The following is a 26,451-nucleotide window of genomic DNA, read 5'->3' as shown; positions in this document are numbered from 1 at the left end:
TCTAGGATCTCAGGTTTCCTTCTCTCAGATCAATACCACTCTTCAACACCTTGTTCTTAGGTGCCAAAGCAAGGACAGGGAGAATGAGAACTGAGAGTGGTCTTTGAATTTGGAAAATGCAAGTCAACAGAGAGAGATTAATGACATTGAAATGTAAATGCCTTTGAGAAGGTTAATAGCTTAAACCTATCAGCATCTGTTTTAGGTTGGATTCCCTTTGGAACAAATACCTTCAAATATAGGATCTAAGAGACTCTCCTGGGAGAAGAGGGGACCTGGAAGGGGAAATGAGTGCTTAGAAGAGTAGTGAGAGGGCACTAAGGGCAGACTGGCATTATAGCTGCACCCCTATCTATGCTGCACAGAGGAGGGAGCTAAGGGTATTACCTAGGAAACTGCAGAAAACAACTTTCTCCAAACCCTTGGCTTCAGATCACTAACAACCCTGGGAGGCAGTGATATTCTTATCAAAAGAGGCATGGGGGTTGGGAGAAAGCATACACAAAGTTAACAGTGTTGATATCTGAACTAAAATTGCCTGATAACCGAATGTATAGTTCATTTGGCCTGAAACCGCACAACTTACACTGGGACTTGAACTCACAGGCCGGGACTCAAACCCAGCCAAAACTCAGATTGGGACTTGAACCCACAGTCTTTTATTTATTTATTTTTTTGGCTGCGTTGGGTCTTCACTGCTGCGCTCGGGCTTTCTCTAGTTGCGGTGAGCGGGGGCTACTCTTCGTTGTGGTGCATGGGCTTCTCATTGTGGTGGCTTCTCTTGTTGCGGAGCACGGGCTCTAGGCACGTGGGCTTCAGTAGTTGCGGCACGCGGTCTTCAGTAGTGGTGGCTTGTGGTCTCCAGAGCGCAGGCTCAGTAGTTGAGGCGCACGGGCTTAGTTGCTCTGCGGCATGTGGGATCTTACCAGACCAGGGGTCGAACCTGGGTACCCTGGATTGGCAGGCAGATTCTTATCCACTGCACCACCAGGGAAGTCCCCCACTGTCTTTTAGTTGAGATTGCACACCTGGTCTCAGGACTTACTGAAGTTCAGGTTCTTTATGTCTCAGTGCAGAAGGAATTCAGCCAGAGGCAAAGTTATAGGTAAGAAGTAGATTTATTGAGAGAGATACACACTCCATAGACAGAATGCAGTCCATCTCAAAAGGTGAGAGTGACCCCAGAATATGGGGTGGTTAGTTTTTATGAGCTGGGTAATTTCATAGGCTAATGAATGGGAGGATTATTCCACCTATCTTGGAGAAAGGGTGGAGATTTCCAGGATTTGGCCACTGCCCACTTTTTGGCCTTTTTGTTTTGTTTTTATTTGTTTTGTTTTTGTTTTTTAAAAATTTTTATTAGAGTATAGTTGCTTTACAATGTTGTGTTAGTTTCTGCTGTACAGCAAAGTGAATCAGCTATATGTATACATATATCCCCTCTTTTATGGATTTCCTTCCCATTTAGGTCACCCACAGAGCACTGAATAGAGTTCCCTGTGCTAGTAGGTTCTCATTAGTTATCTATTTTATCCATAGTATCAAGTATCAATAGTGTATATGTCAAACCCAATCTCCCAATTCATTCCACCCCCTCCTTCCCCCTTGGTATCCATACATTTGTTCTCTACGTCTGTGTCTCTGTTTCTGCTTTGTAATAAGATTGTCTATACCAATTTTTTCAGATTCCACATATACCCGTTAATATACAATATTTGTTTTTCTCTTTCTGACTTACTTCACTCTGTATGACAGTCTCTAGGTCCATCCATGTCTCTAAAAATGACCCAATTTCGTTCCTTTTTATGCCTGAGTAATATTCCATTGTATATATGTACCACATCTTCTTTATCCATTCCTCTGTTCATGGACATTTATGTTGTTTCCATGTCCTGGCTATTGTAAATAGTGCTGCAATGAACACTGGGGTGCATGTGTCTTTTTGAATTATGGTTTTCTCTGGGTATATGCCCAGTATGGTCAGCCTCGGAACTGTGAGGGCGCTGGTGAGTGTGTCATCTAGCATGCTAATGTAGTACAGTGAACATATAGTGAGGCTCAAGGTCTACTGGGAGTCGAATCTTCCGCCATCTTGGACCTAGTTGGTTCTAACCAGTTTATGTCACATCCTCCAGGGTTGTGTCTTTTTTTTTTTTTTTTTTTGGCCGTACGCGAGCCTCTCACTGTTGTGGCCTCTCCCATTGCGGAGCACAGGCTCCGGACGCGCAGGCTCAGCGGCCATGGCTCACTGGCCTAGCTGCTCCGCGGCATGTGGGATCTTCCCAGACCGGGGCACGAACCCGCGTTCCCTGCATCGGCAAGCGGACTCTCAACCACTGTGCCACCAGGGAAGCCCTGTGTCATTCTTTTAAAGATTGTGCCCTGTCCCCTTCCCTCCTGTTTCAGGCTGATAGAATTAGGACTCTTACTTTATTTACCTATTTGACCATTTGGAAGAAAATCCTAGTGGAGTCCCTGATGGCAACCTAGGTTGGCAGGGTGATGGAGGACCAAGGCAGAGAGAGGACTGCTAGCATCAGTCAGCACCTTATCATCTGAATAACAAGAATCAATGACCTACTTTATCTTGAAGGAAAATGGCAAGAAATGGCAACCACTTCCTAAGAGTTTTCTATTTCTCTCTGCTCCAGTTCCTCCTTGCTGCTCAACCTGCCAAAGTTTCCACTTGTCAATCCCATAAGTTCCCATGGACTGAGTTTGCATAGATTAAGAGTTTAGAATCATGAATTCAGAAACCCAAGCTTTAGTAACAATACTGACATTGAACAGGTTTCTAGTTGCTGGTAGAGACATATGTAAGTGATTTTCTCTAGGTGAGGGGTGCTGCCTTGGGTTCCAGAGTCGGTGTCAGTCAGTGTTTTTTTTTTTTTTTTTGAGGTACGCGGGCGTCTCACTGTTGTGGCCTCTCCCGTTGCAGAGCACAGGCTCCGGACGCTCAGGCTCAGCGGCCATGGCTCACGGGCCCAGCCGCTCCGCGGCATGTGGGATCTTCCCGGACCGGGGCACGAACTCGTGTCCCCTGCATCGGCAGGCGGACTCTCAACCACTGTGCCACCAGGGAAGCCCCCAGTCAGTGTTTTGAGTTGCAATAGAAACTGTGACCGATTTAAGCAGAAAATGACTTTATTCAAAAGATGTTGATAGCTCACAGAATTGTGAGAATTGTTGAAAAGTAGGTTTATTGTAGCCAGGAACAACTCTTAAAACCATGCCTCAAAACTGGTCTGGTGGAGAGAAGTGAACATGCAGAGAAGTGAACATATATGTCCACATAAAAACTTGTACACAAGTGTTCCTAGCAGCATTATTCATAATAGCCAAAAAGTGGAAACAACGGAAATGTCCATCAACTATTGAATGGATAAAAAAAATGTACATTCATACAATGGAATATTATTCAGCCATAAAAAGGAATGAAATACTGATTCTTGCTACAACGTGGATGAACCCTGAAAACAGTATGCTATGTGAAAGAAGGCAGACACAAAGGATCACATTGTATATTTCCATTTATATAAAATGTCCAGAAATAGGCAAATCTTTAGAGACAGAAAGTAGATTAGTGGTTACCTAGAGCTGGGAGGGAGATAGGGGGAGGAATTAGGGGATGTTGCTTAAGGGGTGTGGGGTTAATTTTGGGGTGATGAAAATGTTTTAAACTTGATTGTGGTGATGGTTGCACAACTCTGTGAATATACTAAAAGCCAGTGAATTATACAGTTTAAATGGGTGAATTGTATGGTATGTGAATTATATCGCAATAAAGCTGTTTTTTTTTTTTTTTTTTGAGTTCTCTGGTAAGGAAACAGTTGTCATTACTGTTGGGCGCTAGATGTCATAGTTTATACTATTTCCACTTCCATACCAGCAGCTCAACATGGCATCAGCTGTAACCTCCGCTTCCTTCAGAGAGAGTGAGGAACCCCACCTCCACTTCCTCCATCACTAGCTCTCAAGTCAGTCTGTAATGGGTGTGAAGGTCATCACGAGTAGCTGGCACTGTCAGATCTACCTCCTCCAGGACCCCCAAGGTGGGGAATGTACCAAATGGGAAGAGAGGTCAGAAGCTGGACAGTCAAAAATGATGTCAGATGTCCACTAGGACAGTATGGGGCACTGGGCTAGGCTTTCACCAGGTGTTACCTGACCCTCAGGATTTTTAACATAGGATGCAGTAGATTTTGCTTTTTCTATGGATATACAACACTTTATTTAAACAATGGAGCAAATCAACTAGTTAACATTTCCATAAGGAATTTAATTGAAAGTACAACACAGAGCAACGACCAAATATACAACCATATAAGGTTGAAGTACCTTTTCCCATTAAATATCTGCTGAATCTGAATATCCCTGTTTAGTCTAGCTTTGACTTTACATTTTATGATAAAAACAAACAATTCTTTCATTTAGGCCTCAGCATGGCCTATCTTACGTACCTTGGTATCTCTGCTTTGGGGTTTCAAAGCCCTATTAAAATCTGTCAACTATCTGTTTGCTATTATCAGAAAATTAATTGCCTTCTAATCCTTTTAGTCTGTATACCTAGGTCAATCCTCCTGTGGAGAATTGTGCTGCAACTCACAAAGTGGGCTGCTCTGACCCTGGTCACGGGGAGAAATGAGACTCAAGTAGTGTCAGATTCGCTTTTCTGGTAACTTAGAAATGGAGACACGAATTCTGTTTAGCTAGTTTTAGAAGAGAAGGGTTTGAGGACAGGTCTCGACTTTTTGGAGATCTGTTCAATGTTATTTTGATCTTTTTAATATTTTGTCATAGAATATTGGTTGTCATGTTTTCGAAAATTATTAGTTTATTTTTCTGTTAGTTAAAAAAAGATTTTAAATTTACATCTGTCCAAGAAGAACACTAGCTAAAATTGCTGAGCATAATTTGGTATCTGGGATGGTATCCAGAAAAAATTGCTATGTAATGCTAAATAAAAGCTATCTGTCAGGTCAGGGAGCCCAGAGTACAGTAGTCCCCTCTTATACACAGTGGATATTTTCCAAGATCCCCAGAGGATGCCTGAAACCACAGGTAGTACTGAACCCTTAGGAACAGTAAGAGATTAACAACAATAACTAATAACAAAATAGAACAGTTACAACTATATATTATAACAAGTTATATGAATGTGGTCTCTCTCTCTCAAAATACCTTACTGTATTTCATTCACTCTTCTTGTGGTTCTGTGAGATGGTAACATGCCTATGTGATGAGATAAAGGGATGTGAGTGACATAGGCATTATGATGTAGGGTTAGGCTACTACTGACCTGACAGTATGTCAGTAGCAGGATCATCAGCTTTGGGTGATCTGGCTCATGGAGCCCGTGTGATGTTGATGGTTGGATGTCAGGAGCAGACGATGTCCATGTGAGGTGGGATGGAGCGGCGTGGTGCAAGATTTGATCACGCTGCTCTGAATGGCACGCAATTGAAAACTGATGAGTTGTTTATTTCTGGAATTTTCTATTTGATATTTTTGGACCATTGCTGACTGTGGGTAACCATAGAAAGTGAAACTGTGAAGAAGGGAGGACTTTTGTATAGAAGATGGGTTTTGAGGAGACCCTATACAGAGGGGAAGGCTAAGACTCTGTATTCAGGATCACCCAAATGAGTTTCTAAAACCTTAAAACAATCCACCCAAAACAGAGCACCTACAAGGAATGACTGGCTCAGAATTCTGTGAGTATACCTTACTGTCTACCCATCTGTAAGAGAGAGAAAGATGTTTGAAGCTGTCCTGTCACCCACAAGGGCTCCATCCTTCATCAAGGCAGGGTAGGCCAACAGCCAGAGGTGAGGTAATGTCACTTTTCCCATCCCTTTCTCTTTGTTCTCTGGAATCTAGAGATGGGAAGAGGGAGAAGCAATAAAACACCTTTTCAGAAAGCCAGGTGCTTCTGCTTTTGTTTTTGGTGTATCGCTTAATCTCCTTGGGAACAAATTGTGTGTTACCAAAAAAAACCTCTAAGAACTCCAAGACAATTTTGTAGACTCTGGGACTGAAGGTGTCCTTTGGTGGCAGCTGTGTTGAGCCATGTGCAAGAGAAAGAGAGGTAGCTGTGTTAGAGGAGAGAGAGAGACACATACACAGAGACAGAGAGACACATCCCTTGATTCCTGGTGGTTTTCCTTTTTTCTCTTCCCTGTGAGGCCTGGATACCCCTCCTGCCTGCCCTTGGATTTCATGAGACATCTCTGTTTCCTTAAGATAAATCCCTTCTATTTAAGCAAGCTTGAGGGCATTTGCCCTTAATACCACGAGTCCCTCACCTCTTCTTAACATTTCTAACGTTCTTGTTCCCCTACAGACCTTGGCTACACATGTGCCCTTCCTCAGGGCTAGTCAGAAGAACCCCCTAAAGCTGGAGTCATGCCCCACATTTCAAGAAATACTTTTTTTTTTCCCACCATCAGGAATCTTTTGAACATCGATAGCCACACTATCAAAACCCAAAGCTGCCACTGGTATATCATGACCACAACATGCCACCAGCATATTTTTTAAAACCTGTCTCAGATCTGAAGGAACTAATCCTTCCCATCCACATGCCTTCCCATTGCCAATATTTTAAGGTCTACTGAACATAGAGTTATAGACCTGAAGAGAAGTTTCTGATGAACTAACACCAACTTTAGCATATACCGTTCAGGTGCTGGTAGCAAAAAGCTCTTGATCAATCTCAGTTTGACCTCAAGCATCAGAGTCCCAGAGTTTCTTTACATCTCTCCTGGAGTTGTTAAAGCCTGAGCACGCACAGTTCTCCAGAATATACCTCTGAGAACCACTTGACCTCTTTGAGCCTCAGACTCTGAAAGATGTAGGTGTCAGTGGGGTGGGGTAAACAAGAATACGAAATGCACAAGGAAATCACGTGTGCCTGGGACAGAGTAGAGCCTGAATGAGTGTCAGTTCCCCCTCCCTTCCTTCAGTATAAATACCCTGGCTTGAGTATTTTTGTGGGTTCATACTGCCATCACTAGCAATGCTATTCCCCAGAGAACACTCCTCACCCTACACCTTTGTTGGGGTGTACTCCCAGATGCACAGATAACTCTCCTTGATTTGTGCTTTGTTTAAATTTTGAGGTAAAACCAGGAGTGAACTTCAACCTGGACTGCACCTATCTCACTAGTGTCTTTTCTCTAATTTCCTTGGTTGGGTTATCAGAAAATGTCAAAGCCTTCTTGTTCATATTTGGATACATTTCAGGGTCACATTAAAATATTCTAGTCCTAAAGCCCCACTGCAATAAGTGTCAGCTTTGAACCAGAATAGGGCCCGGGGTGATGTTCCTGCAGCCGCAGAGATGTACAATTAGAACAGCTCTCTCAGCATAACTTTCTGAATGGCTTCTCTCTGAATTCAGGTTTCAGTGTGATCAGAGAATTAGCATTCTGGCACTAAAAAGGATTTCATTTTACATTTCTGTTTTGTTTAGGGACTGGGTGTAATCTGTCTTTGGAACACACGGTACACACTCATAGATATTGACTTACTGAGAGAATGAGTAACGATTGAGTGATGCAAGGAAGAATAATTAGAATGCTTGTCAATTTTGCTTAGTTACACTTCCCAGAGGTAATCATTGTTAAAGAGATGCGTTCTGCCTTCATTAATTATAGCCTTATTCATAAATCAGAGTGAATTTTTAGATCCTCAGAGTTTGGATTTCACAAAGTTAGTTCAACACTGGAAAGGAAAAGAGAGAGAACAAACAAATGGAACATTTGTTATTTGCCTAGTATGGTATGATGCATTTTACACACAGCATTTCAACACAGCTGTCTTATGAAGTAAGTATTAGTCTCCCTGTTACCGTGATGACCTTCAAGCTCAGGGAAGGAAGGGGAAGTAGTTCGCCCAAGCTTGCACAGCTAGTAAGTGGGAAGTGACGATTTAAACCCAGGTCTGTCGCACTGAGGTGAAAAGTGCTCTTTCCACTACTACCCAGTGCAGTCTCTGTCCCATGGGCTCAGCACTGTGGTATATTCTGTGATAATGAGGCATGGTTTCTTATTGTCAAGTGGAAAACACATGGTAATACTAATGTAATAATTCGAAATAGCAGTAAATAAACACTCTGGTAGAATTATCAGAGAAGTACTCTGCAAGCAGAGAATTCCAGTAAATCTCAAGTATTGTGGTTCATCTAAGAGACAGAGCTCACTAACCTCCAGCTCAGTCACATTTCGATTTTCTAAAAACAGATCTCAGGACAGAGCTCACATGGTACCTGGTGCTGATAGGCATGTGGGTCAGGATGGAAGGCACTTGCACAGGCCACTGATAGGAATGCAAATTAATAAACCTTTCTGGAGGGAAAATTGGCAGTGTGTATAAAAAGCCTGACAAAATAACTTTGTTTTTGACTCTCAAATTCTACTTCCTGAGGTGTTAATTCTAAGGAAACAAATGTGCAGAAAGAGCTATCTCTAAGGATGTTTGTTGTAGCTTTTTGTATAATGGCAAAAACCTGGAAACAGTCTAAATGTTCAACAACATGGTGTTGGATAAAGTGTTATATCCTGTGGTAGAATGCTAGGCTAACCATTAAATAGGAGGTTGTAGGACAGTGGTTCTCAAAGTGTGGTCCCATTTCAGGGCATCCTCAAGGGCAAAACTGTTTTCATTGTAATACTAAGGTTTGCATTTCCCACTTTCATTCTCTTGTGTGAGTTTAGAATACGTATCGACAGGAATTTTATTTAATATCTTTGTTTCTTTTTCCCTCTGGAATTTGAGATGCTTCCTTTTATGGTGTTGGTTTTGCTGTCTGCATTTTGTTGTAGGTCAAATATTCCTTGTTGCTTCCTAGCAGTGGTGTTTGAGCCTGAGGAGGAGAGACTATCAGATAGGTTCTTCCAGAGTTTCTTACCTGCTGGCTCTAGCCAGGATACTGCTGATGTGCTTTCAACTTTGTGGGAATCAGGTACCCCTGCCGCCAACCTAGCATGACAGAGTTTGATTAAAGTGTAATAACCACTAAAGGTAGAATGAGTATAAGAATGTAAGATACCCAGACAACTGCTTGGAAAGTTGAAAAGGAGAGATACAAAATTTAGTTATCAATGTAGATTTTATGACCAGACTTTGTAAACTGTGTTCTTGAGAGATGAATCTTTCAGGTTGCACTTCTCCCGTATTAAGGCTGCATTGGAGAGGGAAATAAAAAATGCATTTTTAAAAAAGGTAAAGTGTCCCACACAACCTTTATAGATCATTGATTTGAGAATAAAGAAAAAAATGGAGATTGGAAAATTTTCTAAACATTTTACGTGTGCACAAAAGAACACACTTCCTAATACCGCACTTGCAGAAACCATACAGTTAAGGATGTTAATGAGTTATTGTCCAGAGCTGATCTAGCAAAAAATGTCTGAGGGTTTGTCAGTAGCTGTAACGTTATGATTAATTTTCCTTGAGGGATTATTGGCAGCATTAGTTTGGGGACTAGATCAAAAGTCCCTGGAGGAGCACTTGGGAATTAAAGAGAAGGTGTGTGGCTGTCACTCAGTCAGAATGTTCTGGTTTAACTCCTCTCCCCTGTACATCTTGTACTCCTCTATATGTAGCACACAAGATTCTCAAGGATGTTCTCTCCATAGCTGGAGGGCGCCCTCATTGTGCCTCCAGTGGTATAGCTCTGTGAGGTTGATCCAGAAAGCCCCAGGACAGCCAACCCCTGGCCCCAAAGCCTCTCTGCTGACACAGGCAGAAGTGTCTTCCCTCTTGAAGCTTCAGGGCTGGGAGGATTTTCACCCAGCCTTGCTCATTTCTCTAGTATCTGCTGGAGTGAGGCTTTGGGGTGTGTGTGTGTGTGTGTGTGTGTGTGTGTGTCTTAATATTTATTTATTTGGCTACACTGGGTCTTAGTTGCTGCATGCAGGATATTTGTTGCGGTATGTGGGATCTTTAGTTGTGTTTTATTACTATTATTTCCTTTAAAAAACAACAGAAAAAAGAAAAACTGTTGCCATTATATACTAGGCATGTGGGCAAACCCCCGTTTCATCTAATAGAGGAGCTGAGTTTCATTTTTAAATGTATTCTTTTTATTTTCAAGGTCACAATTTAATGGCTCTTTCTCTGTTGCAAACTTAAGAAAAATTGCAGGAGGGTCACTAAGGAAATGAGGGAACTTGATCAAATTTCTCCTACTTTTTGGATCAATTGGCCCTAATCCTCTGTGCTTTTATGGAATTATAATTGTAGTAAAAAAAAAAAAAAGGAGTCTGTGGAACAGCAGGGGAGAAGTCTGTCCCGACTCACTGATTTATTTTAAAAGATCCCAGCCTGACACATTCTATTCAGATGAAGTACTCTGTCTCTTAGTAACCACCACTCAACTTTCACAGGAATTTGACAGCAGTGGCTGGTGGGGTACCGTTTCTGTTCTGTGCTAATACTCAGTAGCTTTTGAAGAATTCTAGTGCTAAAGAGCTAAGCCTGTATTTAACTCCTCAACTGGGAATCCCAGAACATGGAATGTTCTTATCCTCCGTGGTTTTTCCATATATCCTCAGCCAAGGTTAATGTTGCCCGTGGTTGATTATTTATTTATTTATTTACTTACTTATTTATCTATTCATTTGCTCTTTCACTCTTGTACACTCTTTCACTCTTATACTCAGCTAGTATAATTCTGAGGACACATTTTTCGTTGTCAGAACTAGGAGTAGGGTACTGTTGGCATCTGGTAGGTAGAGGTCAGGGTGCCACTGAGCACGCATGCTCGCTCCCACAGCAAGGAATTTTTGTAGCCCAAAATGTCAGTAGTGACACTGAGGAACTCCCACTGTCGAGGAGCTGCCAAGACCACAAATAATTGACTTGCCCATGTTTTGCTCTGTAGTAGGCACTAAGCTATGAACTAGCCCTGTCACACTGTACGTAGGTCATTTACTTTGGTTCTCTAGACCTGGCATCTTTTGCCCTTAGTTTTCTGCGATAGTGGAGAATTTAGTGGATGAGTTTTATACTTTTCTTTGGTGCATTCAGACGTCTGCCTGCAATTTATTCAATTGAGACATAGCCCCCAGCTCATGCAGGCCCTGAATGGATAGATACTCCCTAAGTATTTTCTTTTTTTTATAAATTTATTTATTTATTTTTGGCTCTGCTGGGTCTTCGTTGCTGTGCGCGGGCTTTCTCTAGTTGCGGCGAGCGAGGGCTGCTCTTCGTTGCAGTGCGCGGGCTTCTCATTGTCGTGGTTTCTCTTGTTGCAGAGCATGGGCTCTAGGCACATGTGCCTAGAGCCTGTGGGCTTCAGTAGTTGTGGCACGTGGGCTCAGTAGTTGTGGCTCACGGGTTCTAGAGCGCAGGCTCAGTAGTTGTGGTGCATGGGCTTAGTTGCTCTGCAGCATGTGGGATCTTCCTGGACCAGGGCTTGAACCCATGTCCCCTGCATTGGCAGGCGGATTCTTAAACACTGTGTCACCAGGGAAGTCCACTCCCTAAGTATTTATAACTTGATTACTCAGTCCAAAATTCAAAGTACTCTTTTTAACTCTGGGCAGATAAGTAACTCCTATAATTTCACTGTTCTTATGGGTCATATAACACCTTTATCCACTAGCAGGTAGACATTTCTTACTTGAAGTAAATGGAAAAGCTTAGGCATGTGGTCCACATGTAATAATTTGGTTGGGGAGGGGTGGGAGTAAGAAAGAAGGAAGATAGTCACTATTTTGAAACCTTGTACTTTCAAATGGATCACTTCTTCATCTAGTCCTTGTTGTAAGGTCAAGCACATGTCTTAGGCACTCAATGACTCAAGTTATCTCAGCCTTTAATAGCAAATATATGTGCATCCCATCATTAACTAATTATCAGGACTGTTCTAAAGCCCTGGGAAAGACAGGGTGATGGGTATTTCCCAATCTGCTTGGGGTTGGAGTAGCATTGGAAGCATCTACCTAATACTAACATATGTGCCACTGAGTCTTTTGATTTTTAAGGAGATTACAGACGTTTTTGAAGGTGCCACAAAGTACCCCCAGACATACCGTATGGTGTCACACCTCCCTCCTTTGGCCTATGTTGTTCCTTTTACCTGAATTACCCCCAACCTGGTCCTCCTGGAAAACTAATTTTCATCTTGCAAAACCTTACATCAGCCTTTTAAACTCTGTATTATATTCCAGACCCCTCCTTTCACACGTGTATTCACACAGCCTGCCTGAATCCACTCCAAATTTTTAAAAATTTCCGTCTCTGTACATCCATGTCTGATGCGCTTTGCACATTCTTTCTGTTCTCACATGTGTTGCACTGTATTATAATGATCTGTCTGCAGATATTCTTACATGCTAACTCTAAGCTCCTGGAAGGCTGGCACTGTGTTTATTCTTCTTAGATTCCCGTTAGTTTGCACATGGTGAGTACTTGTTAGAATTTAACAGTGGAATTTCCATTATTTATTTTACGAGGCTCAGTTTTTGTTTTGTTTTTTATTTTGCAAAATATCGATTAACAGCATTATCTCTAGTTATGGGACTGAAATGGGGGTTGTGGTAGTTATGGGAGATTTTGCCTATCAATGTTAGATTAATTTTTTTTTTTTTTTTTGCAGTACGCGGGCCTCTCATTGTTGTGGCCTCTCCCGTTGCGAAGCACAGACTCCGGACGTGCAGGCTCAGCAGCCATGGCTCACGGGCCCAGCTGCTCTGCGGCATGTGGGATCTTCCCGGACCGGGGCACGAACCCTGCATTGGGAGGCGGACTCTCAACCACTGCGCTACCAGGGAAGCCCCTAGATTAATTTTTTACAACAAGAATATTCTCATTTACTTGTGTAATCAGAGTTAACATTATATTTATATATATCTCAAAAAAATGTTTTCTGTGTCAAGGAGTACAGATGTTTAATGTTGGAGTGAGATGTTTAATGATGACTGAGAGGTGTAGTTCGGGTTTAAATGAAAGGTATTAGATAAGATAGCCCTAGGGACTTGCCTGGTGGCGCAGTGGTTAAGAATCTGCCTCCCAATGCAGGGTACGTGGGTTCGAGCCCTGGTCCGGGAAGATCCCACTTGCCGCGGAGCAACTAAGCCCGTGCACCACAACTGCTGAGCCTGTGCTCTAGAGCCCTCGAGTCACAACTACTGAGCCCATGTGCTGCAACTACTGAAGCCCACACGCCTAGAGCCTGTGCTCCGCAACAAGAAAAGCCACCGCAATGAGAAGCATGCCCACCGCAACGAAGAGTAGCCCCTGCTCACCGCAACCACAGAAAGCCCATGTGCAGCAATGAAGACCCAACACAGCCAAAAATAAATAAATAAATTTATTAAAAAACAAAAAAAGATAGCCCTAGCTGCTGTAGCAAACCAAATCTCAGTAACTTAGTATAATAAAAGTTTCTCTTGAGCTTGATTAAAAGTCCTATGCAGGTATTCCTCATTAGGCAGGCCTCCTCCAAGTAGTGACTGAGGCACCTTAGCTGTTGTGGCTCTATCCTCCTCAGTATGTGGCATTTAAGGTTGCCATGCTTCAAGCTATGCATGGGAAAAAGTACAGAGGATCATGTCTGGGAGATCTTAGCGATCCATGCCTCGAAATGCCTAGAAATGCCTAGAAACATTACTAGTGCTTACCTTCCATTGGCTGGAACTCCATCACTTGACTGCCACCTGACCACACCTAACTCAAGGGATGCTGGGAAATGGAGAGTATCTGGAGGCCCCCGAAGATGCGAAATAAGCAGTGGTAAGTTAGCCATCTCTAATAGCGAGCAAAGAAGCAACTCTTTATATACCAAACAGAACATGGAATCTATTAGAAGAACTTTAAAGAGCTCACAGGTAGACTGGAGAACCAGGCAGGAACCAGCGGAGTGCTGGGTGGGGTCCAGGGAACAAGAAGGACTGATTATCTGGCCTGAGTGCCCTGGATTTTCAGCCTTCTAGTCACCCTGCTTAAGATTCAAATTCCTGATTGAGGTAGGGCAGGGGGGTAAATGAACCCCAACCAGCTTAGACTGAGTAGCTGCCAATCTCTGAGCTCCTCGAAGATGGCAGGGCTGACAGTCCAGTGGCTTACCGTCTCATTGGGAGTGAAATCCAAACCCTTCCTGTGGCCTATAAGCCCAAGTGAACTGGCTCCTGGCTACTTTTCTGACCTCACCTTTCTCTCTCATTATACTCCAATACACTGCCGTCTTTGCTGTTTGTGTTTGCCAAGCAGTCTCACGTCCGCGACTTTAATACTATTGTTTGCTATGCTCTTTCTCCTAATATTTTCATGCTCATTCCCTTCAAATCTCTGCTCAAATATCTCTTTAATTGTGAGCTCTTCCTTGGCTACCTTATGTAATATAGCACCCCAAATCATAACCGTTGCCCTCTATCCCATTTATCCTGTTTCATTTTCTTCATAGCACTTATCACCACCCAACATTTATTCATTCTCTGTCTTCCCCTCTAATAAAATTTAAGCAACATGAGAGCATAGACTTTGTTTTGTTTACATGCTGAAAACCGGACAGTGGGTAAGCGTCAGAGCAAGCACGAAAAAATCCAGGTTGCCTTCTTCCTGTTAGCTGGTGGCAGAGGAATCAGCCTTAGAGCTAGCATGGCCCTAAGCCAAAGTAACCTGAGGCATTTAAGAATACCAACTTATGGGCTTCCCTGGTGGCGCAGTGGTTGGGAGTCCGCCTGCCAATGCAGGGGACATGGGTTTGTGCCCCGGTCTGGGAAGGTCCCACATGCCGTGGAGCGGCTGGGCCTGTGAGCCGTGGCTGCTGAGCCTGCACGTCCGGAGCCTGTGCTCCGCAGCGGGAGAGGCCACAGCAGTGAGGGGCCCGCGTACTGAAAAAAAAAAAAAAAAAAAAAAGAATACCAACTTTTATCGTTTTTGCATATTCTGACTCAAATTGTCAACCCTTATTCTTGACAGCTCATGGACATTTTTGCCATGGATATACTATTATTTATCACTGACCATGGGTAGTACACTTTTAAAATTGGTCTATGTTGCTTATAAAGCATCGTTTCAACCATTGTAGTTATGGGGTTCTTAAAGCTTGTGCATATAAAGAGACACATGCCTGTGTGTTTGTGAAGGAGACCCCTATGTCATCAGGGCATTACTGAGTCTGATTGGTGAATTTCTCTTGGTCTGATTGGTCCACATATCAGTTTATGGTGGATAATCACAAGCATGTAGGTTAGCTATCGTATCTGTTCTTGCTGTCAAGTGATGTCCTTTGGGCTTTACCAACTGCTGTACATGTGTCCATTTATTTATATTGGGCTTTGGCAAGTATAATTACCTCTTTTCCCTGCCTAAGTTCTGAAATAATTGGTAGATAATCAAAGGAATAGCAGCTAGAGATCAAAACATCAATTATTACTGATAAACCTAATATCAAAGAATGTGGCTCAGGTATAGGACCACAATGTGCTTTCTCATACCAAATCTCAGAGACAGATTTATATACCCAGTCATGACCTCTGAAGACCTACAGGCCTCTCCACATGAGAACATACCTGTGTACTTAACAGTAGAAGGAACAGAGTAGAATGGGGAAGAGACAGAGGGAAGCTAGCCAGGAAGGAGTGTTACACTAATAGATGTCCTTCCACATGGAAAGAAGCACCTGGAATGAGAAATTAATGTCCCAGCTAATAATTTTAAATTAATTGCTATCGTGTATTTTAAAATATTTTACAGATTAAAAAAGTCCTTTAAAAAGGCTAAAAAGATGTGAATGGAGTTTCTTCATACACCCTTGTATGGATGAAGCAGGAAAATGTTCACACACTGAGTGTTCTCAAGCTAGGCTGGGAGAATGCTGACTGTATCTAGTGATGCTCTTATACGGGCGAGGGCTGAGGCAAGCACCTAATTTGCTTTACTGTTGAGCTGCCTCTAGTGGCAACATTGAAATCACCTTAGATTTCAAAAGAACAAAAAAAGGAAAAGTTAATTTACAGTTCTACCATAAATCTATAGCTCAGACCAAATTGGTTAATCTAAAGTGACTGTAAAGATCTTCTAGAAAATTTGCAGCAAATGGCTGTCTTGCTGTAAAAAATCATGTCTAACATAGTACTTAGTACATAATTGGAGCTCAATAAATACTTGTTGGATGAATGAATCTTGACCTTGGGCTTCAATGTGAAATCAGTTGAAAGTCAATGATGGTTGAAGTTTCATAGTTCTGAAATTATCTGAAACAGAAATTTTATGGGTATAAATGCTAATGAATGGAAACTAGAAATGAAAGAGAAAGGAATGTAAGCTTTTTAAAATTACTTTCCACTAAACCTAATTGGCTGGTGTAACCAAAGCTCCCCATTTTCTCTGTAAAATAGACTAATGCCTAAGGCAAGTTAACCACTCCTCATAGGAGGCTCCTATCTAATAATACCCATCATTTTGAGTTGCAGTTTTACTAAGGGTCAGTTGTGATTATTCTAAACCTTTTTATCCTGGTTGCACTTGTTATTTCGTGATATAATTAAATATTACCAAAGCTGATGAAATGAGTGCAAAAGTAAAAGACTTGTTCCTCTGAAAATGAAGGTGAATGTTTTGGAAAGACTTCGCAAGAGGAAAGCCCCTAAAAGAAGCGCTAAAAGATATGAACCCTGCTCACAGGTAGTTTACAGCCTTGTAGAGTAGCTAAGATCTATGACAAAATAACTCTAATGTATGGTGGTAAATGCCATAGGAGAAGATTACATGAGGATTCTAGAATTTCAGAGGAAGAAAATTACTTTTGGCTTGAAGAGTCATTGACAGCTACATGGAGAAGTTGATATATAAGCTGGTCTCTGAAGGCTGTAAAGTTAGAATGTGCAGAGATGATTCATTCCTAGTGCAGAGAAGTATGTAAGCAAAGCATGAGGGGTAAGGCCAATGTTTGGCTGGAGCACAGGATTCATGAAAGAGAAGAGCAGAAGGTAAAGCTAGAAAGATAACTGGATTTCAAATAGTATGGGGCCCTAACTTCCAGGCTTATGAAATGTCTGGTCACTGTGACAATAAGACGCTTATTCTTCTCATCCACAATGAACTTGAGTGGTCTTTATTATACCCACAAAACGAGTACTTTATATTAGGGCATGATAATCTGTATAATAATTTTTTCATTCATAGTTTCATGGTTTTTTTCATGGCTTATAAGCTTTTAACCCAAGCTATTTTATATTACTTTTGTTCAGCAATGCATATGATTAATTTTCTGTGAAGGACATGGTTATTCAATTAATTCTTGGTGAAATATTAATTGTAGAATTAGTGATTATGCTTTTAAGACCTGCTTATTATGCTTTTAGGGCCCACATAAAATATTAACAGATCATATTATAAAATCACAAGCTTGCTTAGCATTTTATGCTTTAAAAACTTATGCTTTCAAAGTCTGCAACATAAGCAAGATTATATATGACTTCATTGCTGTGTTATAATAGATACTAAACGCATTTTGGCAGATTTAGTAGGAAAAAATTCTACCCATTACCTCCTTTTGTTTGATATACTTCCCGTTAGTGCACTGTGGTTGCTTGAGAGTAGAATAAGATAGCATAAAAAGCTAAGGTATTGTTCATAGTTATATTCCTATAAGGAACTTTAATGTCACTTTAACTGCTAATCAGAGGACAGGACTACCAGTTCCTGAAATACAAAGCTTTAGCCTAAGAAAAATAAAATCTAATAGTTATAAATCTTAGCTTTCAGATAAAAATAGTTTGAGGACCTGTTTCACTTCTTCAGAAATGTAGTTTTTTTTTTTCTTTAAGTAAAAAATCAAAGTGCCAATTCGAAACAAATATGATAAAATAAGGGAAATTATTATTTTGGTAGCTCCTCTTTGGTAGCCATTTTGTTCTTTAAAAATTTCAATTTGGATATATATGTATTACCTTTCTTTGGTTCCCTTACTTATAAAATAAGAAATATTATAAAACCACAAGGCTCTTTCCATTCATGATCAATTACTTAATTTTCAACAAGTTAGTAGTTTCAGTTTCAGCTAAAGTGAAAGGGCTTAAACAGGAAACAGGGACTTCTTGACATGGTCATATTCCAGGACTTTATCCTCCATTCTGGAACTTCAGAAGTTAGATTTTTCCAGCACATTTAACAAAATTCATCTTTTTAGAAATGATTTATACTAGTACAGCTCAAAATAAATTTAGAAAATATAATGTCAATTTAACAGTGGGATATAAGGATATCATCGGCAAGCATACCAAAACACCATTAAGGAGTTATCACATCCAGCCTTACTATACAAAGGGGCATGGACATATACACACTACTATGTCACACAATGCAAATATAGGGCTTATTAAGGGGAAGTTTAGAAATGAAGAAATAGCATAGCACACAATTCCTTCAAGTTCTTATCTCACAAAGAGTCATACTTATTAGGGCATAGCTGGACTGTTATGGAAAGGGAAGGGCTCCTGGAGGGGGACTGTGCTTATGTAATGCTTAAGTTATTTGTAGGGACATGGATATAAAAGGCAAGATTGAGAACTGTCAGAGAACTGGAAACAATTAGTAGAATAGAAATCCTAGAATTGAAAAATACAATAACAAAAAGTAACATATTTGATGATTTTAGTAGCAGTTTAGACACAGTTGAAAAGAGAATTAGTGTACTGGATAATAGATCGGAAGAAACATCCAAATGAAGCACGGATAAGACACTATGAGAAGTTCTAAGTTATGAAATATTAGAATCTCAGAACAAGAGAAGAGAAAAATGGGACAGAAGTAATATTTGAACAGAGTATGACTGAGAATTTCTCAAAAATGATGAAAGACATAAATGTGTAGATTGAAGAAGCCATACAAACTCCAAGCAGGATAAGATTCCTAAGCACATGTTAGTAAAATTTTTGAAAACTAAAGACAACAACAAGATCCTAAAAACAGCTTGTGGGTGGTGATGGGGAAACAACCCAGATTACCTTCAGGAAAGCAACAACACACTAACAGCTGATTTAGGTGAAACAATGGAAGTAGAAAACAGTGGAATGACATTTTTTTTTGAATTTTATTTTATTTTTTTATACAGCAGATTCTTATCAGTCATCAGTTTTATACACATCATTGTATACATTTCAATCCCAATTGCCCAATTCGTCACACCACCACCCCAACCACCCTGCCACTTTCCCTGCTTCGTGTCCATATGTTTGTTCTCTACATCTGTGTCTCAATTTCTACCCTGCAAACCGGTTCATCTGTACCATTTTTCTAAGTTCCACATATATCTGTGTTAATATGCGATACTTGTTTTTCTCTTTCTGACTTACTTCACTCTGTATGACAATCTCTAGATCCATCCACGTCTCAACAAATGACCCAATTTCGTTCCTTTTTATGGCTGAGTAATATTCCACTGTATATATGTACCACATCTTCTTTATCCATTCATCTATCAATGGACATGAAGTTGCTTCCACGACCTAGCTATTATAAATAGTGCTGCAATGAACATTGGGGTGCACGTGTCTTTTTGAATTATGGTTCTCTCTGGGTATATGGCCAGTAGTGGAATTGCTGGGTCATATGGTAATTCTATTTTTAGTTTATTAATGAACCTCCATACTGTTCTCCATAGTGGCTGTATCCATTTTCATTCCCACCAACAGTGCAAGAGGGTTCCCTTTTCTCCACACCCTCTCCAGCGTTTGTTGTTTGTAGATTTTCTGATGATGCCCATTCTAACTGGTGTGAGGTGATACCTCATTGTAGTTTTGATTTGCATTTCTCTAATAATTAGTGATGTTGAGCAGCTTTTCATGTGCTTCTTGGCCATCTGTATGCCTTCTTTGGAGAAATGTCTATTTAGATCTTCTGCCCATATTTGGATTGGGTTGTTTGTTTTTTTCATATTGAGCTGCATGAGATGTTTGTATATTTTGGAGATTAATCCTTTATCCGTTGATTCGTTTGCAAATATTTTCTCCCATTCTGAGGGTTGTCTTTTCGTCTTGTTTATGGTTTCCTTTGCTGTGCAAAAGCTTTTAAATTTCATTAGGTCCCATTTATTTATTTTTATTTCCATTACTCTAGGAGGCGGATCAAAAAAGACCTTGCTGTGATTTATGTCAAAGAGTGTTCTTCTTATGTTTTCCTCTAAGAGTTTTATAGTGTCCGGTCTTATATTTAGATCTCTAATCCATTTTGAGTTTATTTTTGTGTATGGTGTTAGGGAGTGTTCTAATTTCATTCTTTTACATATAGCTGTCCAGTTTTCCCAGCACCACTTATTGAAGAGGCTGTCTTTTCTCTATTTTATATCCTTGCCTCCTTTGTCATAGATTAGTTGACCATAGTTGCATGGGTTTATCTCTGGGCTTTCTATCTTGTTCCATTGATCTATGTTTCTGTTTTTGTGCCAGTACCATATTGTCTTGATTACTGTAGCTTTGTAGTATAGTCTGAAATCAGGGGGTCTGATTCCTCCAGCTCCGTTTTTTTCCCTCAAGACTGCTTTGGCTATTCGGGGTCTTTTGTGTCTCCATACAAATTTTAAGATGATTTGTTCTAGGTCTTTAAAAAATGCCAATGGTAATTTGATAGGGATTGCATTGAATCTGTAGACTGCTTTGGGTAGTATAGTCATTTTCACAATATTGATTCTTTCAATCCAAGAACATGGTATATCTCTCCATCTGTTGGTATCATCTTTAAGTTCTTTCATCAGCGTCTTATAGTTTTCTGCATACAGGTCTTTTGTCTTCCTAGGTAGGTTTATTCCTAGGTATTTTATTCTTTTTGTTGCAATGGTAAATGGGAGTGTTTCCATAATTTCTCTTTCAGATTTTTCATCATTAGTGTATACGAATGCAAGAGACTTCTGTGCATTAATTTTGTATCCTGCAACTTTTCCAAATTCATTGATTAGCTCTAGTAGTTTTCTGGTGGCATCTTTAGGATTCTCTATGTATAGTATCATGTCATCTGCAAACAGTGACGGTTTTACTTCTTCTTTTCCAATTTGGATTCCTTTTATTTCTTTTTCTTCTCTGATTGCCATGGCTAGGACTTCCAAAACTATGTTGAATAATAGTGGTGAGAGTGGACATCCTTGTCTCGTTCCTGATCTTAGAGGAAGTGCTTTCATTTTTACACCATTGAGAATGATGTTTACTGTGGGTTTGTTGTATATGGCCTTTATTATGTTGAGGTAGGTTCCCTCTATGCCCACTTTCTGGAAGGCTTTTATCATAAATGGGTGTTGAATTTTTTCAAAAGCTTTTTCTGCATCAAGATGATCATATGGTTTTTATTCTTCAATTTGTTAATATGGTGTATCACATTGATTGATTTGTGTATATTGAAGAATCCTTGCATCCCTGGGATAAATCCCACTTGAGAGTGGTGTATGATCCTTTTAATGTGTTGTTGGATTCTCTTTGCTGGGATTTTGTTGAGGATTTTTGAATCTATATTCATCAGTGATATTGGTCTGTAATTTTCTTTTTTTGTAGTATCTTTGTCTGGTTTTGGTATCAGGGTGATGGTGGCCTCATAGAATGAGTTTGGGAGTGTTCCTCCCTCTGAAGTTTTTTGGAAGAGTCTGAGAAGGATGGGTGTTAGCTCTTCTCTAAATGTTTGATAGAATTCAACTGTGAAGCCATCTGGTCCTGAACTTTTGTTTGTTGGAAGATTTTTAATCACAGTTTCAATTTCATTGCTTGTGATTGGTCTGTTCATACTTTCTGTTTCTTCCTGGTTCAGTCTTGGAAGGTTATACCTTTCTAAGAATTTGTCCATTTCTTCCAGGTTGTCCATTGTATTGGCATAGAGTTGCTTGTAGTAGTCTCTTAGGATTCTTTGTATTTCTGCGGTGTCTGTTGTAACTTCTCCTTTTTCATTTCTAATTTTATTGATTTGAGTCCTCTCCCTCTTTCTCTTGATGAGTCTGGCTAATGGTTTATCAATGTTATTTATCTTCTCAAAGAACCAGCTTTTAGTTTTATTGATCTTTGCTATTTTCTTAGTTTCTATATCATTTATTTCTGCTCTGATCTTTATGATATCTTTCCTTCTGCTAACTTTGGGTTTTGTTTGTTCTTCTTTCTCTAGTTCCTTTAGGTGTAAGGTTAGATTGTTTACTTGAGATGTTTCTTGTTTCTTGAGGTAGGCTTGTATAGCTATAAAATTCCCTCTTAGAACTGCTTTTGCTGCATCCCATAGGTTTTGGATCGTCGTGTTTTCATTGTGATTTGTCTCTAGGTATTTTTTGATTTCTTCAGTAATCTCTTGGTTATTTAGTAACGTATTGTTTAGCCTCCATGTGTTTGTGGTTTTTACGTTTTTTTCCTTGTAATTCATTTCTAGTCTCATAGCGTTATTGTCAGTAAAGATGGTTGATATGATTTCAATTTTCTTAACTTTACTGAGGCTTGATTTGTGACCCAGGATGTGATCTATCCTGGAGAATGTTCCATGTGCACTTGAGAAGAAAGTGTAATCTGCTGTTTTTGGATGGAATGTCCTATAAATATCAATTAACTCAATCTGGTCTATTGTGTCATTTGAAGCTTCTGTTTCCTTATTAATTTTCTGTTTGGATGATCTGTCCATTGGTGTAAGTGAGGTGTTAAAGTCCCCCACTATTATTGTGTTACTGTCGATTTCTGCTTTTATAGCTGTTAGCAGCTGCCTTATGTATTGAGGTGCTCCAATGTTGCATGCATATATATTTATAATTGTTATATCTTTTTCTTGGATTGATCCCTTGATCATTATGTAGTGTCCTTGTCTCTTGTAACATTCTTTATTTTAAAGTCTATTTTATCTGATATGAGTATAGCTACTCCAGCTTTCTTTTGATTTCCATTTGAATGAAATATCTTTTTCCATGCCCTCACTTTCAGTCTGCATGTGTCCCTAGGTCTGAAGTGGGTCTCTTGTAGACAGAATATAGATGGGTCTTTTTTTTTGTATCCATTCAACAAGCCTGTGTCTTTTGGTTGGAGCATTTAATCCATTCATGTTTAAGGTAATTATTGATTTATATGTTCCTATTACCATTTTCTTAATTGTTTTGGGTTTGTTTTTGTAGGTCCTTTTCTTCTCTTGTGTTTCCCACTTAGAGAAGTTTCTTTAGCATTCATTGTGGTGCTGGTTTGGTGGTGCTGAATTCTCTTAGCTTTTACTTGTCTGTGAAGCTTTTCATTTCTCCATCGGATTTGAATGAGATCCTTGCCGGGTACAGTAATCTTGATTGTAGGTTCTTCCCTTTCATCACTTTACGTATATCATGCCACTCCCTTCTGGCTTGTAGAGTTTCTGCTGAGAAATCAGCTGTTAACCTTATGGGAGTTCCCTTGTATGTTATTTGTCATTTTTCCCTTGCTGCTTTCAATAATTTTTCTTTGTCTTTAATTTTTGCCGATTTAATTACTATGTGTCTCGGCGTGTTTCTTCTTGGGTTTATCCTGTATGGGACTCGCTGCACTTCCTGGACTTGGGTGGCTATTTCCTTTCCCATGTTAGGGAAGTGTTTGACTATAATCTCTTCAGATATTTTCTCTGGTCCTTTTTCTCTCTCTTCTCCTTCTGCAACCCCTATAATGCGAATGTTGTTGCGTTTAATGTTGTCCCAGAGGTCTCTTAGGCTGTCTTCATTCTTTTTTCTTTATTCTGTTCCGCAGCAGTGAATTCCACCATTCTGTCTTCCAGGTTACTTATCAGTTCTTCTGCTATTGATTCCTTCTAGTGTAGTTTTCATTTCAGTTATTGTATTGTTCATCTCTTTTTGTTTGTTCTTTAATTCCTGTAGGTCTTTGTTAAACATTTGTTGCATCTTCTCGATCTTTGCTTCCATTCTTTTTCTGAGGTTCTGGGTCATCTTCGCTATCATTATTCTGAATTCTTTTTCTGGAAGGTTGCCTATCTCCACTTCACTTAGTTGTTTTTTGGGGGTTTTATCTTGTTCTTTCATCTGGTACATAGCCCTCTGCCTTTTCTTCTTGTCTGTCTCTCTCTGTGAATGTGGTTTTTGTTCCACAGCTGCAGGATTGTAGTTCTTCTTGCTTCTGCTGTCTGCCCTCTTGGAATGACATTTTTTTTTTTTTTTTTGTGGTATGCGGGCCTCTCACTGCTGTGGCCTCTCCCATTGCGGAGCACAGGCTCCGGACGCGCAGGCTCAGCGGCCATGGCTCATGGGCCCAGCTGCTCTGCGGCATGTGGGATCTTCCCGGACCGGGGCACAAACCCGTGTCCCCTGCATCGGGAGGCGGACTCTCAACCACTGTGCCACCAGGGAAGCCCGGAATGACATTTTTAATGGAACATTACTCGGCCATAAAAAGGAACGAAATTGGGTCATTTGTAGAGTCGTTGATGGACCTAGAGACTGTCATAAAGAATGAATTAAGTCATAAAGAGAAAAACAAATATTGTATATTAATGCATATATATGGAATTTGAAAAAAATTGTATAGACGATCTTATTTACAAAGCAGAAACAGAGACACAGACAGAGAGAAGAAGCATATGGATATCTAGGGGGAAAGGGGTGATGGGATGATTGGGAGATTGGCATTGACATATATACAGTATTGACACTTAATACTATGTATAAAATAAATAACTAATGAGAACCTAGTGTATAGCTCAGAGAATTCTACTCAGTGCTCTGTGGTTATCTAAATGGGAAGGAAATCCAAAAGAAAGGAGATATATGTATACATACAGCTGATTCACTTTGCTGTACAGTAGCAACTAACACAGTATTGTAAAGCAACTCTACTTGAATAAAAATTTAAAAAATAAAGTATTGAGAGAAAATACTGGTTAAACATGGTGGAATCAAGTCTTCAGAGAAAAATACCTGCCAATATAGAATTTTATACCCTGAAAAAAGACTCTTAGAATGGATGTGTAAAAACACTTTTTAAGGAATACGTAGGGTGAATTTACCACCAGAAAATTCACAGTAAATGAAGTACTAAAGCGAATTTTTTAGGGAGGAGGAAAAATATTCCAGATGGAATATTGGAGGTGGAGGAAGGAATGGAACACAATTTTTGAAAATTCAGTATATAGAGAAATCTAAATGAATATTGGCTGTTTAAAACAATAATAAAATTATGGCTATGAGATTTTAAAATATTTACAGAATTAAAATGTACAATTATAACAGCATGTAAGTTGAAATTATAATTTATGGTCCTTGTGTTGTCTTGGAAGAGATAAAAATACCAATTTATGTTAGACATTAATGATTCAAGGATGTTGAAATCTCTAGGATAATCACTAAAAGAATAGTAAAATATAACTGCCAAGCTAATAAAGTGGGTAAATAGAATAATAATAAATGTTCAATTTAAAACAAGGCAAGAAAGGAGAGAAAAAGGAACATAGACTAGGTAGTACAAATAGAAAGCACATAATAAGATGGAAGATTTAACCCCAAATATATGGTAATTGTATTGGTAATTATATTAAGCTTAAATGGACTAAGTGCTCCATTTAAATTGGCAGCGTTTTAGAAAATCTTTGTGGGAGTTCCCTGGGGGTCCAGTGGTTAGGTCTCAGTACTTTCACTGCTCTGGACCAAGGGAACTAAGATCCCATAATATCATTAAAGGTAAAAAGACTTGATTTGCAAAAAATACTTAATCCCCCAGGCCTGTTTCCTCATCTGGTAAATTAATATATCTACTTATGGAATTGTTGTATGAGAATTATACAACACATAGTAAAGCAGATAATAATATTAAAAAAATAATAATAAAAATATTTGAATAACACAACTAATAAGTCTGACCTACTTGATGTACATAGAACAATACTGAAAAACCACAAGACACATATTCTTTTCCAGAACACATAAATATTTAAACAAACAAACAACCAAAATTTGGCCATATAGCCATAAAGCAAATCTCAATAAATTTCAAAGTATAACTTCTATAAAATAAATTCTTTGGTGACAATGCAGTTAAACTAGAAAGCATTAACAAAAAAAATCACTAGGAAATCCCCATGTATTTTGAAATTAAGGAATATGTTTTAAGATAATCTCTGACTAGGCAGGGCTTGGCAACCAATTGAGCTGAGGGCCAGCCACATCTACCTAGCAGTGCACCCACAGTAGTCAGCCTGCCACAGCAGAAAGACCAATTCAGCCCATATAGAGGGCACCCCTGCAGCATATAGCTCTGGTGACCAAAGGGGAGTGTGCTGCTGGGGCGTATAGTATGTTTCCTACTTAAGGCTAGTTCTCTAAGATTGGAAAATGAAATCAACATGCCATATACATAGAAATAAAAACAGAGAGTTAGGCAAAATGAAGTGACAGGGAATATGTTCTGAATGAAGGAACAAGATAAAACCCCAGAAGAAGAACTAAGTGAAGTGGAGATAAGCAGTCTATCTGACAAAGAGTTCAAGGTAATGATCGTAATGATGTTGAAAGAACTTGGGATAAGA

At 39.8% G+C, this 26,451-nt stretch overlaps 2 protein-coding genes across 3 annotated transcripts in view; one reads left to right on the top strand and one right to left on the bottom strand.

The window, feature by feature from the left end:
- HOMER1 (homer scaffold protein 1) overlaps window positions 1–26,451 on the bottom strand; it is a 608,509-nt gene that overhangs the window by 268,074 nt on the left and 313,984 nt on the right. The gene's annotated exons all lie outside the window — the stretch shown is intronic.
- CMYA5 (cardiomyopathy associated 5) overlaps window positions 1–26,451 on the top strand; it is a 108,006-nt gene that overhangs the window by 10,211 nt on the left and 71,344 nt on the right. The gene's annotated exons all lie outside the window — the stretch shown is intronic.

This window comes from Orcinus orca, chromosome 3 (genome assembly GCF_937001465.1).
Source record: "Orcinus orca chromosome 3, mOrcOrc1.1, whole genome shotgun sequence".
Lineage (NCBI taxonomy): Eukaryota > Metazoa > Chordata > Mammalia > Artiodactyla > Delphinidae > Orcinus > Orcinus orca.
Note: the sequence above shows the minus strand (reverse complement) of the source record. Positions and strands in the feature narration are given on the sequence as shown.